An 18,068-nucleotide genomic window follows, 5' to 3' on the forward strand; every position below is an offset into this window, starting at 1 on the left:
GAGTGAGGAGGACCAAAGCAGGGAATTTGCTGATTCCCACGCTCTTTAGTACCCACCAGTCCCCCAATCCCCGCAAGCAGCCTTCCCAGCTACAGTCCCAGCCGTCTGCCACCAGATTCCTCCTGCACTAACTGCAGGCTAAGTGGACTCAGGTCAGCAGGCTAGTGTTCCCCCATCCCTAGGCTTTCCTGCCACCAGGGACCTCCACTTGAGATGGCTGTCCCACCCACTGCCCCTTTGTGCCCCAGATCAGCAGGCTAACATTCCCCTTCCCTTCCTCCTTCAGTTTTCCTACTACCAGGACCCTCCATAGGCGACTGCCTTCCCCACCCACTACCCCACCTAGCTTAAGCAATAAGACAGGAGAAAAAAAATAAAAGGTACACAGATTAGAAAGGAAGAAGCTAAGTTAGCCCTATTCGCAGATGACATGATTCTATATATAAGTGACCAGAGAACCTCCATCTCAAAACTCTTAAAGGTGATTAACTTCTTTAGCAAAGTAGCAGGATACAAAATCAATGCACAGAAATCAGTAGCCATTCTTTATGAAAAAGATAAAGATACAGAAACAGAAATAAGCAATACTGTCCCATTTTTATTAGTAACAAATAAAATACCTTAGAATTACATTAACAAAGGATGTGAAAGACCTATACAATGAAAACATAAAAACACTCAAGAAAGAAATTGAGGAGGACTTGAGAACCTCTCATACTCCTGGATAGGCAGAATTAACATCATGAAAATTGCAATCTTACCAAAAGCAAGATACAGATTTAATGCAATACCAAGAAAAATCCTAACATTTTTCTTCACAGAGATAGAAAAAAAATGATCTCAAAATTCATATAGAATGGCATAAGGTTTCAGATATCCAAGCACATCCTCAGCAAAAGAAACACCTATGGAGGGATCACCATACCGGATCTAAAACTATATTGCTAAGCCACAGTAACACAAACAACATGGTATTGGCAGATAAACAGGATTATAGACCAATGCGGAACAGAACCGAGGACCCAGACTTTGGGTCAAGTAACTACAGCTACTTGATATTTGACAAAGATCCTAACAGTTTAGACTGGGAAAAAAAAAAACAAAACAGCATCTTCAACAAATGGTGCTGGAAAAATTGGATAACCATATGCAGGAAAATGAAGCTAGATCCACACATTTCATCATGCACAAAAATCAAGTCCAAATGGATCAAAGACCTCAATATAAGACCAGAAGCTCTGCTGCTACTTAAAGAAAAATTAGGAGGAACTTTTCATGATGTAGGAGTGGGAAAAGACTTTCTGAACAAAACCCCATTAATTCAGGACATTAAACAATCACTAAATCATTTGGATCTCAAGAAGCTGAATTTTTTTTTTCAATAACAAACATACAATAAGCAGAGGCAATAGATTACCCACAGAATGGGAGAAAATTTTTCCCAGCTCTACTAATGACAGAGGCCTAATTTCTAGAATCTACAAAGAACTCAAAAACCTAAGCAGTAAAAAGCCAAACAACCTACTCACAAAATGGGGAGTTCTCAGAGGAAGAAATACAAGTGGCAAACACACACTTAAGGAAATCTTCAACATCCCTAATCATCAAAGAAATGCAAATTAAAACAACTATGAGATTCTACCTTACCCCAGTAAGGATAGCAAACATTAAAAAATCAAATGAAAACAAATGCTGGAAAGGATGTGGAGAAATAGGAACTCTCATTCACTGTTGTTAAGAATGTAAGATTGTACAACCACTCTTGAAAGCAATATGGAGACTCAAGAAAGGTTGACCATAGCGTTACCAACAGACCCAGTTATTCCCTTATTGGGCATTTTCCATAAAAGCTCGATGCCTCAGTTCAGAGAGATTTGCTCAAGCATGTTTAGAGCTGTTTAATTCATAATAATAGCTAAGAAATTGAATCAACCCAGCTGTCTATCATTAAACGAATGGATAGCCAAGATGTGGTATATCTACATGATGGAATTCTACACAGCAGTAAGGAAAAATGACACAATGAAATCTGAAGAAAAATGGTCGAACTTCGTACAGATCATTCTCAGTGAATTCACCCAGTCACAGAAAGACAGTCATCACATGGTCTCACTCATCTGTGGCTCCTAACCTGAATCTGCCTGAGATGCTGACATATATAAAAGGCATCTCGAGGACCCAACAATAGGGAAGATGGGGTGGGAGGAGAGGTAAGGGTGTGGGTTGGGACACAAAAATGGGCCCAAATGATACAATAAAATCCTACAAAGTGAAAGAGAGACTAAAATGTTGAACCTTTATCTGGTCCTTAGAGGGAACACCTGAATCAAAGGGCCCTGGAGAGGGTATGATGAAAACTAACCTTAATCTTCTCCTGTTTTCTCTCCTTCTCTCTCTATCTCTCTCTCTCTCTCTCCCTCTCTCTCTTCTGTCTTTCTTTTTTTATATTCCCCATCTTTTTCTTCCTTTTATTCCCTTGGTGCTGCTTTCTAACTCCCACTATCAGCATGTAGTTAACATGCACAATGAGCTGATGATCAGAGAGACCTACATGGTTTCATAAGTCTGGCAGAGCACTTGATTACCTACAAAAGGTTAATGGTAAGACCCTACTGCCAAAGACACCATATGCTGTTGGTATAGAACATGGAGAGACCTGGCTGGAATCTGGAAGAGAGTCAGTCCCCATACAGTTATCTTGTCTAGTGCCAGAAAGTACTACATGAGTGACTGGGGGAAAATGACCAATATCTGTCCAAGCAACTCATAGTCTACACTACTCAGCAGCAAACAACCTGACGTGATGTTCACACAAGTGCAATAGTGGCACACAGCCATAGGGGGTAACCAACTGCTCTTAAATTGGCTAATGGATCCACTTAGTAGAACAGAACCCATATCTGGAGCTGGGAAACAAGTCAGAACCATATCAGAAAAATAAGTCTGCTCTCCAATATCAAGCTCCCACCAATCTTGGGCTACAGGAGGGCCTACACCTATTAAATTATCTCGAAAATAGTAATGGTTATCCCATGTATCAGTGCTGATTTACTCTCCATTGGAGAATTTGCTTCTCTTTTTCAGATGGACACAGATCCTGAGGAGAGGGTCAGCCCATCGCATCTCACCAGGGCTCCAGCTGAAACCATAGAGTAATTGGGGAAATGAGCAAGAGTGCTGCTTTCTTGGTGAACCTGGTACCAGCACAAGGGTGAAAGAGATAGACACAGAGAACACTCAACTTCTACCAAACCAGATACCCAGAGAAACAGAGGTTTCCAAGACCTCATCATGAGGTAGACCTAAAAGGAACTCAATATGGTTCAGGGAAATTTGCAGAAGAGGGAGCAGAAAGAGCCACAAGTTGGGACATTATGCACAGAGACATTGTCTCTTCCCCATAACTGATGGCTAACCTCAAAATACATGACCCACATTCCACAATGAGGAGGATCCCTTTGGAGGGGGAAGACAGGGAGGAAGCTAACGATGGTACCAACATGGCTGTTTACACACTGAGTAAGTACATAACTACAAAAATTTTGTAAAAAGAAAAAAATGATAAATAAGCCACTGGCCTTAACATTATTAGACACAAAGTGGATCTAAGGTTACTTGGAGTGATCCCTGCTTATCCCTACTACATGTTGCTGCTAAGAGATCCAAATCAGATGCTGTTGACAATTTGATTTCCCCTACAGATACACTGTCCTGAATACCTGCAGTTTGCTCTCCTTATCTTCTCCTTTAAGCTTTATGCTTTTAGTTTCCAGTGGCTTAAATGAACACTTAGGCAATAGCAGGAGAAAACAAGCAAAAACTCAAAGAAATGTGTCCCTGTGTGCTACTGATTCACAGAGGTTTGTTATTAAATCTTTAAATAATTAAATACAAGAGAAAACATTAAAGTGACATTAAAAAGCCAGCCATATGTTGGAACTATAAGTTGGAGGCGGGACAGGTGTGGAAATTGTCATAGAATGAAATTCCTCTTCATTAACTTTGCCCTGTGGTACGTATACTCATCATTTGTATGAGTGCTCAGTTTATGGGATCCTTTGCTGTGGGGTGGGCTGTGCTTGGAGGGAAGAAGGAAGCTCTTAGTCTGAACACTTTTGCTATGAGGAAAGGTCAGTTACTAAGGTAAAATGATGGTTGGGTCATCAAAGGATACTAGAAACAATTTTTTTTTTTATATCTAGAATATTTCTGAGGTACTTGACCTTCTTCCTTTCTAGAGCACAAGGCTTGAATTGTGAAGTGACACCAGCAGTGATAAGAATACAGAGATCTGGGTGGGAAAGATGTCTTAGAATTTAAGTCACTTTCCTACAAAGCCAAAGGACCCAGATTCAATTTTCCAGGACCCACATAAGCCAGCTACACAAAGTAGCACATGTGCCTGGAGCTCATTGGCAGTGGCTGGAAGCCTTGGCAGGCCCATTCTTAATCTCTCTTTCTCTCTCTCTCTTACCCTTTTTCTCCCTCTCAAATAAATAAATAAATAATAAAATATTAAAAGAAAGAATACAGACATCTACCATAGGTAACATCTGGGTGTAGGCTTGTCAGATGTTGACTAGATGACATCCAAGTGTACCTGTACCTCAAAATTTGGTCATTTTAGGAAGCTGAGGTGGGACAGACATTTAGTTATGATGAGGTCATGATGGAGTAGAGTGAGCCCCACATTATAACTAAGCCATGCCAGGCATGGTGGCATGGACCTATAATCCCAATGTGCAGTGGGCAGAGACAGAGAGATCTTTGGGGGAAAGCTGGCTGAGATAGAATATCTGAATCAGTGAGTTCTGGGTTCAGACAGATACTCTGCTTAAAAAAAAAAATAAAGTGAAAAGCATTAGAGGGAAACACTTGATGTCAGTCTGTAGCTTCCACATACACATGAACACACATGCACACTGGCTCCACCATGATATACAAACAAAAATATACAGATGCATATAGCACACACACACATAGATATGTACAGAGCAGGGATAGGGAGATCGCCAGAGGGTAAAGTGCTTTCCACACAAGCACGAGTACCTGAGTTTGATTTCCAGTATCCACATAAATTGCCAGGTATGCTTGCACCTGGGGAATCCTGGTGCTGGAGAGGTGGAGAAAGGAGAGTCTTGTTATCCAGCCAGTCTAGCCTACTCGGTGAGCTCTAGGCCCATGTGAAACTCATATTTCCTAGGAGAATGACGCCCAGAGTTGGCCTCTGGCCTGTACACAGGTACACCTGCACCTGCAAACACACGTGCAGCTGCACACACATGCTGTGGTTGTTGGAATATAAAATGTATCCCATGGCATAACATGTTTGTGATTAAACCACACACTTACTCTCCAGATGGTGGATCCTTTGAGAGGTGGACCTTTGATTGAGGAGGCTGTCATTGGAGAAGTGCTTGAAGTTTATTAGACAGTCCTACTGAGTGTTCACAGAAAACTCAATTTCTGGTTGGGGAGATGACTCAGTAGTTAAATTGCTTGCTTGCAAAACCTGATGGCCCAGGTTGATTCCTCAGTACCCATGGAAAGCTGGAGACACAAAATGGCACATATATCTGTAGTTTGTTTTCAGTGGCAAGAGGCCCTGGAGCACCCATGCTCACTGTCTAAGTCTTTCTCTGTCTCTGTGTCTCTCAAATGAATAAAAAATATTTTACAAAAGTACTCACTTTCTTTCCTTTTCTCCTTGTGTGAAAATATGATGCCATTTTTTTTTTCTCCTGCTCAGGCTTGTCATCATGCAATGATGAAATTTCCCCTTGAAACTATAAGCTGAAAATAAACCCTTTCCTTCCATAAGCTGCTTCTGGCTGAGTATTTTGTCTCAACAACAAGAAAGTATCAGGTACAGAAAATCAGTATTTAGAAGTGGGGCCTTGCTACAATAACCCTGGCCATGTGGATTTTAGTCTTTTGGAACTAGTTTGTGGAAGGAATAGGGAAGGAATTGGAACTTTGGATTAGAGAAGTCTCCTAATACTTAGAGCTGGAGAGGACATTCTGGTGAGAGTCTGAAATACCAAGATGTATAGAGAGGTGTGGACTGTGGAGGTTTGCCTTATGAGGTTTCTGAGGACTTTGTAATGGACTGGGCTGGAGGAAGTTCACGTGATATTCTGGCAAAGAAGCTGACTATATTCTGCCAGTGTTCTGAGAATTGGGCGATGTTGAATTTAAAGTAATAAACTGTGTGTTGGATGGAGCAAAGACAGAGCAGAAAGACATGATAGATATAAAATTTGGCACGGAAGAAAGTAACGACTGATTTTAGGTCATTTCAGCAGCAATTGTTTAGGAGATTACCACTACTGAGGATGGGCCAGCTGCTCTGCATTGGGAGACTAGATGGATTATCTGAAGTAAGAATGCTAAAGGAGTTTCCTGTTCATAAAATTTGGGCTTCATTTCCCCTGGATAAATAAATTTGGCACTATTGCCCACTTTGTATTGGTTTTACAAACATTAAGATGATGAAAATAGAGAGTCATGAAGTGGATTGAACGTCCTACATAGAGACCAAGCAGGGGATGGGGGAGGGAGATATGATCTGGAGCTGTGAAGATGAAATCAGGGGTTACACTGGAGACCCTAGGATGTGTGAGATGCCAGGACTATGGTATGGCCATTAAGAATAGCTGATAGATTAGAGTGGATTCTGCTCAGGAAACAGAAAGCACAGCTGGAGGGCTGAGCCTTTCAGAGTCCAGAGGATTTCAGCATGGGCTCTGGATGCAAGACATGGAGCTGCAGGATTTGCTGTTTGCCCTACTGGTCTACTGGTTTTCTTTCTTTCTTTCTTTCTTTCTTTCTTTCTTTCTTTCTTTCTTTCTTTCTTTCTTTCTTTCTTTCTTTCTTTCTTTCTTTCTTCTTTCTTTCTTTCTTTCTTTCTTTCTTTCTTTCTTTCTTCTTTCTTCTTTCTTTTTCTTTTTTCTTTTCTTTTCTTTTTTTTTTTGTCTTTTTGAGGTAGGGTCTCACTCTAGCTCAGGCTGACCTAGAATTCCTTTTGTAGTCTGAGGGTGGCTTCAAACTCATGGTGATCCTCCTACCCCTGCCTCCTGAGTGCGGGGATTAAAGGCGTGTGCCACCATGCCTGGCTCACTACTGGTTTTCTAACTTGAAATGGTCAAATATTTTCTTGCTATTGGCCACTCCTTCTTTTTCATTTTTTTTGATGGAATAGGAATATTTACTATGTACTGTTATATATTGCTAGTATATAGCTTGTGTTTTGATTTTACAGGTCTCACACTTAGAGACTTAAGAGATGGTCTTGAATGTCAGATAAGTTTTTGGGTTTTTGAACAGTTTGGGGGAAGAAATTATGGTGACTTTTAAAGGTGTATTGCATTATGAGATGCCCATAAGTCTATGGGAGCCAAGGGTGGAGTGTGGTGGCTTACATGTAAAATATCTCCCGCAGTGGCTTCATGTATTTGCGATTACGCCTCCTAACTAACCACAGCTTGTGGAGACGTTGGGAAGTTGAGCCTTGGTGGAGGAGGCATGTCACTGGGGGCAGACCCTGAGGGGTATTAGTCTAGCCCCAGGGAGTATTCATAGCAAGCTCATTTTTTCTCCTTCCTCCGTGCTGACATGTGAAGATGGAAGATGTGACACCCTGTTGTTTTATTCTACTTAAGCTTGTCATGCTTTCCCCACCAAGATGAAAATTCCCCCCAAAATTGTCGGCGGCTTCTAGTTGGATGTTTTGTACCAGAAATGAGAAGATAATAGCCACACATGCTTTAAAAACAAGGCAGAGATCAGGTGATCACTTTTTTTTTTTCTTTTTGGTTGTTTTTCTAAGGTCGGGTCTCACTCTAGCCCAAGCTCACCTAGAACTCACTCTGTAGTCCTAGTCTGGCCTTGAACTTACAGCAAGCCTCCTACCTCTACCTCTGGAGTGCTGGAATTAAAGGTGTGCTCCACCACGCCCAGCATGACTACTTTTCATTGGCCAAGAACTGCCAAATATTCCTAAGAGGACTCTAGAAACTAGGAGAGAAACAAGGAACAGATTTTCCTCACAGTCTTCAGAACAAGCAAGTCTTGCTCATACTTTGACCTTGGACTTATTTCTGGACTCCACAGCTGTGAAACAATAAACTTCTATTGTTAAGTCACTTAGTTTTGTGGTACTCTATTAATGGTAGCCCTGTTAACTTAATAGTAAGGAGTGGTGAGGTCCACATAGCTTTTTTGTTTGTTTGTTTTATTTTGTTTTTTGAAGTAGGGTTTCATTCTGGCTCAGGCTGACCTGGAACTCACTATGTAGCCTCAGGGTGGTTTCAAACTCATAGTGATCCTCCTACCTCTGCTATCCGAGTGCTGGGATTAAAGGCATGCGCCACCACGCCTGGCTCCCACATAACTTTTAATCACCTTTGTAGTCCAAGTACCATTCCACTCATATTACATATTCCTGCCTATCAGCCAGCAAGTTGCTCCTATATTACACCTGCATGCCAATTAGCAAATGCCCCATATACAGAGCTGTGTATCTAGCAGCAAATGCATCTCCCAATCCCACTAGCATTCATTATACTGCCAGGCACTTGAGGAATGTGAAGAATATAAAAATGATCCTTGCTAGTGATCAGATATCTCTGTGAGTAATATCCACTGAAGATTAAGCACCCAAATAAGTGGGTGTGCAGCTGAAGAGTGATTGGGAGGTCGTGAAGACCATGCAACAACAGGAACAAGAACCAGTCACTGAGAGGCATGTGCTAAAAGTATCACCAGTGTACCATCTTAACAACTCAGGGAAAGTACTACAATCTCAGGGAGAAACAGAGTTTATAAGGAACTTGGTGAAGGTCACTCTGATGAGGGGCCATGATTTGAACTTATGTCTACAAAACTAAATTGGTTTAGAAAAAAAAAATGTTTAGAAAAACTTCCCTCATCTTATTATCTATCTCCCTCTTCCCAGCAGCTGCTGAGATTTATAGCTGGCCTATCCTGTTGTTTATCTCTCAAGCATGGATAAAATTGTCCTTGAGCTTTCCTGTGAGTCTGTTTCCAAATTCTTTTGCAAAGAAGACTAAGAACCCACAAAGGGGAACCCCAGTTCTCAGGTAACCCTCCTGTTGCTTCCATCGCTTTCCTCCTGTGATGGCTCCTTTTATAAAACAAGGTCTGGGTTCTTTCTTTTCCTATAAAAGCTCCCCAATAGCTTTTCATTACCCCAAGAACAGTATCCAGAGTCACTTCCTGGTGCTCTGCCATCACTCAAATCATTATTTCAACCACTCTTACCCTTGTTCACTTGTCTGCTGCCTCCCACTCTCCTTTGGCTTCCCAGAAGGCTCAGTGCACACCTGACTGCACTGATGGCACTCAGGACCTTTCCCTGCAGCATGATGGGTTTTCATGTTCTCACGGCTTCATGCTTTGCTCCCTTGTTGGGTCTGCCATAATGTTACTGCGTCATAAAATCCTTCCCCACTTACCTTGAATGTAACCTCACGCTCTCTGACAGCAGGTTCCTCTTGCCCATTTGTTCTTACTCATACTTAGCTAATAAAGATGCATTGAGCCTGCTCAGAAGTACATGGTATGGAGAATACGCAAGGTGTTTTTACTGTGTACCTTGCTCTTGAGAACCTTACAGTTGCTAGTAAGACCTATCTTTCTGAACAGATTATGACAGAGAGACTTGGCAATAAAATTTGAAATGTTTTCCTTAGGATTTCCTTCTTTACTTTTTTTTCTGTGTGTATGTGGTATTCATGCATGCACATGTATGTTCATATATATGTGAGTGCACACATCTGTGCATGCATGTGGAGGGCAGTGGTTGACATGAGGAATCTTTATCAATATCTTTCCTCCTTATTTTTCTGTAATTTATTTTTAAGAGGGAGAGTAAGCAAGACAGAGAGAGAACGGGAGGGAGAGAGGGAGAGGAGAGAGGGAGAGGGAGAGAACTGGTATGTCAGGGCCTCCAGCCACTGCAAACTCCAGACATGTGTGCCACCTTGTGTGCATGGGAAACCTTGAGCACATATGTGACCTTGTATGCTTGCATCACCTTGTGCATCTGGCTTATGTGGGGTCTGGAGAGTTGAACATGGGTCCTTAGATTTTGCAGGCAAGTAAAGCTAAACTATATCCCCAGCCCCTCCACCTTATTTTTTATATTTTGGATTTATTTATTTGACAGAGAAAGAGGAAGAGAGAATGAGAGAATGGGCGTGCCAGGGCCTCCAGCCACTGCCAACAAACCCCAGATGTGTGTGCCCCCTTGTGAATCTGGCTAATGTGGGTCCTAGGGAATCAAACCTGGGTCCTTTGGCCTTGCAGGCAAATGTCTTAACCACTAAGCCATCACAGCAGCCCTTATTTTTGAAACAGGTTTTCTCACTGAACCTGGGGCTCACTGATTCAGTAAAGCTAACAGGACAGGCCCTGGAGATCCTCCTTTTTGTACTGGGATTGGAGGCACCTGCAGCCATTTCCAGCATTTTATATAGGTGTTGGGGGATCCTAACCCAGATGCTTGTGCCAGCATTGTAAGCACTTTAGTGTCCCAGCTCTCTCCTTAGTCTCTGCGTGTTTATTTTTGAGACAGAATCTCATATGTAGACTAGGTTGACCTTGAACTTGCATCCTTCTTGCTTCAGCTTCCTGAGTTCTGGCATGCAGCATCACACTTGGCCCTTCAGTATGTATTTTGAAGCTCTACCTCTTGGGTATCCTCATGGGCAATCTCTAGAGGACCATAAGGCATCTGGCCCAGCCATTGTCAATTTCAGCTGTGAGAAGCTGGCATTCCATATTCACCTGCCAACAAATATTCACTGAACCTCTACTCTGCATAACACAGTGCTGAGCACAGAGGCATCACGCAGCTAAACCCTTCTTTAGAGTCACAGAACTCCTTCATATTTCTCCTTCCTTATATGCCCTGCATATCCCTTAGAACTCTGCCTTTATGCCTCATAGTAAACACAAGAGACCAATCACCAGACACCTGTGGAAGTTCCATGAGCTATAACTGCTTGACAACCAGCTTGGGAGCTGAGAAACAGACCTGTCCAGCAGCCTGTGTACAGTGGAGAAATTTATTACTAAGTCCTATTTCCTCCACAGGAAAAATAAAAGAACTATAGCTTGTATTTTGACATTTTAGGAAGACTTACTGGAGTTATGCCACATCAAATGAGCTGATGCTATGACATGCTGACACTAATGTCCAACAAAGCACCTTTATTGCAGAATTTAGAGGCTAGTCACATACCCCCAAGGTTTTTTATTACTATTATTTCTTCTTGGACCTGCCTATCAGGAGGTTTTTAAGAAAGGAGACTCTTAAGCTTTATTCCTGAAAATTCAGCTGACACGGTGCACCTTGCACATATCCTCTTATCTCAGTTCACCAATGTGGCTGATAAATCATCCATGGGTTTGTAATTATTTCAGGAGCTTCCTCTGAAGGGTAATTCAAAGCACTCTGCTTTCAGATGCTCATATTAAGGACACTTTGAGGGAAACACAATTTATCCTTAGAAACCCAACAGCCTTTTGCTTGTTTTTCTCTACTTCAATATCCATAAAGCATATTTTCTATAGCAGAGAATGATATGCAGCTGTTGAAGTGCCTAATGTCAATTAGTATTGACCATCTACTTTGCATTCACCCCTGTGGAGGGAGTCACTTCAGTCCAATAGACTTTGATGAACACCAGTTATGTGCACAACCCCAGGGCAGTTGCTGCAGGGCAAAGATAGATGAACTTACTGTCCAAAGGAGGACAGATGACATGCACACAAATACTACTGTACAAAGCCAGAAACATAAGGAAAGATCAACCAAGTTCTGTAGGTGTAAGCTACCCAACAGCCTAGTTTTATAAGAAACTGTATCATTAGCGCCTTCATCACCACAAGGGTTTCATGTTCCTTGACTAGATGAAGAAAGATTCCATTTAGAGATGAAGGTGAAGGATCAAGGTTCTTAAAGGCTCTGATACATAGTAAAAGCTGAGGAGGAGGCCAAGGAAATAGCTCAATTAGTAGGGAGTAAGCATGAGGTCCTGAATCTAAATCCTGGAACCTACATAAAGATGCTGGGCCTGGGAGCATACATGTTCATGTAATTTCAACTCTGCAGAGGCTGAGACAAGCGGCTCGCTGGGGATCAGTGTCCAGTCAGTCTAGCCTACTTGGTGAAGCTACAGACCGATATAAAAAAGGTGGACAGTATGGCTGAGGATAACACCTAACTTTGTCCACTGACCTACATGGGCACACACATGAGAAAACACAGACATGCACATGCATAAACATGATGAGGAAGATTACCAAGAGTTAGTGCAGGTAGTAGGAGGGCAGTCTGGATGGCAGACAGGGCACTCATTAAATCATGGAGGCCGGGAAGCCTATGGAATGTCTTCATGTGTGATTCATATGTCTGTGGGAATAACAAAACCCCCAAAATGTTCATTGGAACCAAATTATAGTGACCCTGCATATCAACCTGGAAATTTGAATTTAATTTGTAGATGTTCAAGAAAGGTTAACATATTTTGAGAAAACAACTTGGTATTTTCTAAACCATGACTTAGAAAAGTTGATGTGGTAGTCATGTATAAAATGAAATCCTCACACTTAAGTATATTCACTGGGGGCTTGTCAATCATATAGACGCCTATACTCTACCCAAGATCTATAGATAGATGTATCAATTTTCTCTATTTATGCTTAATTTTCAAGGCAATAGCCAACCTTGCGATTCATGACTATGTTAGTTCCTTTGGGCGGAGTGTTATGAAGAGGAACAGCGGAACAAGATGACTACACCTGTGAGCTATCTGTGTGAGAAGGTAAGAGTGAGGGAGAGGGGGAGATGAATGTTAGGTCAGAGTCTCCTCAGTATGCAGTAGAAGAATGGTCCACAAACATGAGCCAGGACCCAGAGAAAGAAATCTTGAGTGGAGAGTTGAAACCTAAGGAGTCTACGGATGAGTGTCGAGCGACATGAGCAGGATCAAAGCGAGTGGGAGCATGGGATATGGTGGCAGGAGCCTGGCACGCCATCTCTTCTCTGTCTGTATGCCAGGAAAGGGCTTCCCAGCAAGCAGATGAGGACACCAATGATTGTTCACCTTCTCAAAACATCCATTTGCAACGGCACCTGAGAGGGAACTGTCTGACAATTCAAATGTACTCAAAGAACCGAAAGAAGTGGTGGCAAGGCTTCTGTATCCACTGATCATGTTCTAACAATGGGCGCTTGTGGAATTCACAGTGCAAAAAGTCAGCTTTAGTTCCAGAGTGGCCAAAGCACTGCAGAACCCAGCACAGCCACTGAGGTCGCAGCAGAATTTTCTCCACGGAATAAAAGAAACATGACATATGACTAGAAGGGTCAAAGCCTGCTTTCAAGATTTGCTAACACTTTGAATATTATTCTAAGCAATATATTTAGGAGTCTATTGTAGAAGAAAATATTTAAATTGATGGGGCGTTATACCTGAAAATTTTAAAATTTTATTTCATCTTATTTACTTCAAAGAACCAAAGATTCATTTCAATGTTTGTCAAAGAGTTCAGCTTTGAAAATAAAAGCCTGAATAATTTAAACTAGCAGTAGGAATGATGCACAGGACATGAAATGGAGTCAGTGATGCTATAAATGACAATTACAGCAATGACGCTATACTTCAGTGATTCCTGTGTACGGGCACTGTCCTCAATGTTTCACCTGTACTACTGTTCCATGCAGCCTTTGTCATAAGCCTATGGGGTTGGTATGATTACTGTTTCCATTTTACAGGGAGGAAATTGTAGTACATGTACAGTAAATAGCTATCATATAATCAGACAATTCCTGAATGGTGTGAGGTAGTGAAACAGGGTGTTAAGGTTTCAAGAAAACCCTTGAACACCAAGCTATGTGTTAGTGTTTGCATCTAGCCAAAGAACTGCACAAATTAAACTGAGAAAGATAATTATTAAATTATCATATTTATTGAGGAAAGTACAAAACCAAGGGAAGGAAAATAAACATACTCAGGTGATTTGAGAGCCCACGTGATGGGCCTGGAAAAACCATAAAAAGAGAGTTAGAGAGGAAGAAAAAGAAAGTCCAAAGAGCTCCTGCCATGTGGAGGGCAGGAAGAGGTAAAGAGCCCATGTGGGCAATAGTGATCAGAGGTTTCTCCTCTCTCAGAAAACTAACCAGCACTTGGAGGTTCACAAGTGGTCAGACAGCTCAGAGAGAGATTGCCGTCCTCTGGTAAAACATAATTATAACCTTATGGCAGTGGAGCCTATTTCCTGGCTCAGGTGAGTCAGAAAGACAGCTGGTTGGTCTGGGCTAGGGACTGTCTCAGGAAGAGGCTAGCGAGGACACCAAGTTCTAGGGCCTAAACTTGAGCAACCACAATGTCCTAAGAAAGGGGACCTCCCTCTCAGGAGGGGCCCAGGTTGTTTGTGGAAAAACAGATATAAGCAAGAGATAAGGAGTCAGATCATCCTTTGATCTGTAGCAAGTGCAGATTGCAGAGGGCAGACATTTCTGCTTGTACTTTCAGGGACCCAGTCACCCTAACTGCCTCACAAAGCTACCCAACTCCCTCTCAGTAATCCTCACGTATCTAAATACATGTAAATAACCGATGCTTCCTGGCCTTCCTAGTAACCAGCTGGGTTCTCTTGCTATAGCCTGGATTAATCACTGAATCCCCATAACAACCCTAGGAGTTAGGTGCTATGAGGACTTTATTCCTTATATGATTTGCATTTTATAGATGAGGTTACTGGGACACTAGAAACTTGATTAACATTTCCCAAATCCCATAGTTAACAAATAAAGAAGATAAAATTGGAACTAGATGTAGATATTCAAAGTTCACCTCCTTGTCTAGTGACATATAGGACCACAAAGGGTATTTTCCCAATGTTAATGCCATAATTCTGTATAATTATAACATTTACCTTATGGAATTATATATAGGGAAAACTTCATCTAATCTCTCACAGTCACTTTTGATAACCAACATGTAAGGTTCTTATTCCCCACACTTCAACCAAGCAATTCTCCAGAGGATGCAGGCAGGATGTTCCCTGTTTTTCACCATTTTCCTGGAGATAGCATCAGATACCACAGGTTGAGGGATCAGTGGTGCAAGACTGCCTTCCACTTGAATGCTACCATGATCACAGTGCTTTTGAGCCTGGGATTCCTGGACATTGGTTGAGATTAATTTGCTAGAACAGCTTGCTGCTGAATTCAAATCAACATTTGCTTAGATTTGGTGGCATATCATAAGGACATTCTAAAGTCCACAGATGAACAAAAAAAGGGATTCATAAAGTGAGGTATGGAAAAAGGACATGGAGCTTCCATGCCTTCTTTGGCTACTCTCCGTGGAATGCCATGTGTTCAGCTATCCAGAAGTCCACTATACCCTGTCCTGTTATGGAGGCATGATTGACTGGTTAAATCATGGCCATTTGTGATCAACTTAACCTACAGTCTTTATCTTCTCCCTAGAGGTTGAAGATTCTAACTCCCTAATCATGGCTCAGTCTGTCTAGTGACCAGTCCCCATTCTGGAATTATAGACAGGCTTACAGGTTTATCTGCATTTAAAAGTACCCTTGTCACTCCACCTTCCAAGAGTTGCAGGAGCTTGTTACCAGAAAATGAGTCAGTGGTGGTTAAGAGCACCTTGCTTCCAATCAGCAACAAATAGCTGCATTGCTGCCTTAGCTTCTGATATGGAGCTAATCAGAAGAAAGCTGGAGTGCTGCATTTTGGACTAAGCACTAAAGGGTGGCATGGTAGAAAGCCAAAAGAGCTTAAAATCATGTTACAGAGGAATGTTGGAAAAACTGGAGATATACACCAAGAGGATAGGTAGGTGGAGAGAAAACTGCTTTCTTATGGCTGAAGGAGAGAGGTAGCTGGAAATGTCTTCAATTGCTCATAGTGGGGGTTTCCTGATATGTAGAGCTCTAGGCTTAAACGGGCTTAAAGAGATATTTCTGTAGCACTGTGATCTATCTTGCTGCTTGGTGCTACAAACCCAAAAGTAGTTTTTGAGAAAGCATTGAAAAGTGCAACATTTATTTTTAAATGTGAAAGTTGAGACTGGAGTGATGGATTAGTGGTTAAGGCATTTGTCTGGGAAGTTTAAGGACCCATGTTTGATTCTCCAGTACCCACATAAGCAAGATGCTCAAAGTGGTGCATGTGTCTAGAGTTTGTTTGTACTGACCAGAGGCCCTGGCTTGCCCATTTTCTCTATCTGCCTCTTTCTTTCTCTCAAATAAGACCTATTACACATCAATCTGAAAAGTACAATTTGTATTACTATATTTTTTTAAAAAGGCAAAACATAAAATAGGTAACTCATAGAAATAATACAAATTCCAATCAAAAGAAAAAAGGATAAATATAAATTTGCAATAATAAAAGATGAAAGTAATATTTGATACTAGTAAGGGAAGTGGAATTTGGTACAATTTGGGGAAACAAGTTAGCAATACTCAACATTTATAAAGTGCTGATTCTTTGATCTAGCCTGAATTTATTTATCTATTTGCGATGTATATGGAGAAAGAGGGAGAATAGTATGGGGACAGAAGAGCTTCCTGCCACTGCAAACTCCACGTGCTTGTGCCACTTTGTGTGTCTGGCTTTACCTAGGTACTGGGGAATTGAACCTGGAAGTCATGCCTTTCAAGCAAGCTCCTTTAACCATTGTGCCATCTCCCCAGCCACAATAAGAATTTATATGTGTGTGTGTACAAGGGTTTAGGCTAATTGAATCATTGTTATACCAAACAGGTAATATGATTATAACTTGTTAAAAATAATTACGGTTCCTTTGTGTTATGGACAATTATGAAGTCTTTGAAGAAAATAAGATAGGGTCTGGAGAGATGGCTTAGCTGTTAAAGTACTTTCTTTTAAAGTCTGAGGACCCAGGTTCGATTCCCCAGTACCCATGTAAGCCAGATGCACAAGGTAGCACATGGGTCCGGAGTTCACTTGCAGTAGCTGGAGACTCTAGTACATCTATTCTCTCTCTCTCTCTCTCTCTCTCTCTGTCTCTTTCTCTCTTATTAAAATAAATTTAAAAAGAAAGAAGATAGATATTATAGGCTAGTGTGTAAATTGTGGATGTTGTATTTACCAGTGATAGAATAACTTAAAACATATGTGCAATATTTATTCAAAAATAGAAAACATGGAAATATAAACATGCATTTGCAGACAAATGCTCTACCACTGAGCTAGAACCCTCAAATATGTATGTGAATACACATAATACATGACCTTGTTCAGTGCACAAGAGGCTTCCATGGTGTTTTCTGTTGGAGAGTGAGAGAGATAAGATTTTATTTTGCTTTTTCAATGTGCACATAAGTGCTTTTTGAAAAATATTTAAGCCAGTGATTTTTTTCATTGAAAAGTTTCACAAACACAATACATTCTATTTTATTTTACTGTTTTATTTGACATTTGTGCTTATAAATAATTTTTATCAATTGAGAATCTCACATGCATGTAACATTTTCACAGGTCATGGAAATTTGAGGATGTGCCCTTTGAGAATGTAACAGAAAAGGTTTGAGGCACAGAACTTTATCAGCATAGTATTTGTTTCTTTTTAAGCTACTCAGTGAAGAAGATGGAAATTGTTCTAAAAGCAGCAAGGAAGACTTAGAATCCTTATATACCAATGGGCTCTGTGTGCAGGGACTACCATGGAGATGTCTGCCGGAGCTCGGTGTATGAGAAGCTGCACAGCATCAGTATTCATTTAGCTGAGTCATTCAGTACAAAGTGAGCTCACTTTACCAACAGACATTTGCAGGGATCAAATGAAGGGAAATCAAAGTTGAAGGGAAATCCAAAGTGTGACCTTGAGCCATTGCCTGTGGGTATAGTCTTGTTTCATCAATGTCAAGGGAGGCATAGATAACTCTTAAGTTAATCATGGCCCCTTGATGCATGCAAATTACCCTACAGTTCTCTCTAGCCCCCTCCATAAAAAGTCAAACTATTACAAGCCTACCTTTTCACA

This window comes from Jaculus jaculus, chromosome 6 (assembly GCF_020740685.1).
Source record: "Jaculus jaculus isolate mJacJac1 chromosome 6, mJacJac1.mat.Y.cur, whole genome shotgun sequence".
Classification (NCBI taxonomy): domain Eukaryota; kingdom Metazoa; phylum Chordata; class Mammalia; order Rodentia; family Dipodidae; genus Jaculus; species Jaculus jaculus.